This window comes from Leptonychotes weddellii, chromosome 6 (genome assembly GCF_054177405.1).
Source record: "Leptonychotes weddellii isolate Sample4059 chromosome 6, ASM5417740v2, whole genome shotgun sequence".
NCBI classification, from domain to species: domain Eukaryota; kingdom Metazoa; phylum Chordata; class Mammalia; order Carnivora; family Phocidae; genus Leptonychotes; species Leptonychotes weddellii.
Window position 1 is genome coordinate 120,952,742 of NC_138374.1, and position 1,309 is coordinate 120,954,050.

Here is a 1,309-nt window from a genome sequence, read left to right on the forward strand (position 1 = left end):
GGCCTTTCTAGAAAAATCATTCCTGTAGCAGCTAATAATCTATATAATTCAGGATGTATTTGAGCAACGACTAACCCATCCCAATGAGAACCATCTGTTTATTTTTTCTGGCTTTTTTATTAGATTATCATTCCAATAATACTTTGTTGATTGATTATTTAAATATCTTCTATAGTCATGGTCTGGGCTAGATACGGAGTAGTCATAAATGGACATCTGAGAGTTGCAAGGCGAAAATCGCAATCCTTTAGATTGAAACATACATTCATGCCATAAGGGAAACCCTTTAAATTTATCAATATTGCCCCAAGCATTATTTAGGTCTCCTAACAAGGCCTCACATAGAGGAATGGTTGCAGGAGGTTTATCATGGACCACAGTATCTTGATAATTATAACTCCCTATATGCTGTAGATTAAGTACCCAAAGATCCCTAGTTTTTGGATTCCCATTGGGAGAATCAGTTAATAAACTTCTATAATTGAGGGGAAGGCAGCCATCAGGTAAATTTGTCATATTGGTACTAAAGCATATAGGAGGATCATCAAGTCTCCCATGGAAAGAGAAATTTTCATCTGTTTTATGCAAGATAAATGATTTTGATTCTCCCAAAAGATCAGAATTATTAGTAAACACATGAATGGAAGAGGATCCCCAAGGTGTAGGATGCAAGATTGGCGGATCCGGAATATATACCTAATATTGAGAAGCAGAAACACATATCACCTGGCATGAGATGATCGCAAGCATAGCCACAAACATATTCTCAGGGGTTATGTTAACACTTTGTCCTTCCACGAGACGCTGTGCTTGACTGGAGAGTTGTTTCAGTTGTCCCCAGGTTGGTGGGTTGCTGCGCAGTGTGGTCGGAATAGGTGGCGCAGTAAGGACTGGTTTGCGATTCTTCAAGGCGCAGCCGGCATAAAGGTGGAATCAGAGGGTCAGCAGCTTCTGGAGATTGGGCAGAACTTTCTCTAAATGGGATATTTATAGGGGGTAAAGGTCTACGTATTGGACGTGGGAGTGGAGGGTGTCTGCAAGACATGATGTCGGATTAGTCTATCAGGAATCCAGATAGGTGAGTGAACGTCCTGTGGAAAGACACAAGCATAGCCTCACCCACACGTTAATAATATATCGGGGCCTTTCCAAGATCCTGTTAAGAGATCTTTCCATATAACCAGTGGTTTGGGTTTCATGTCATCAGTTTCCCAATGTTTCATAATGGGAGAAATCTCACGATAGTCACAATTTAGATAATTGATGACGAATAGTGCATGATTTAGTATATGATGCACAGAACTATATT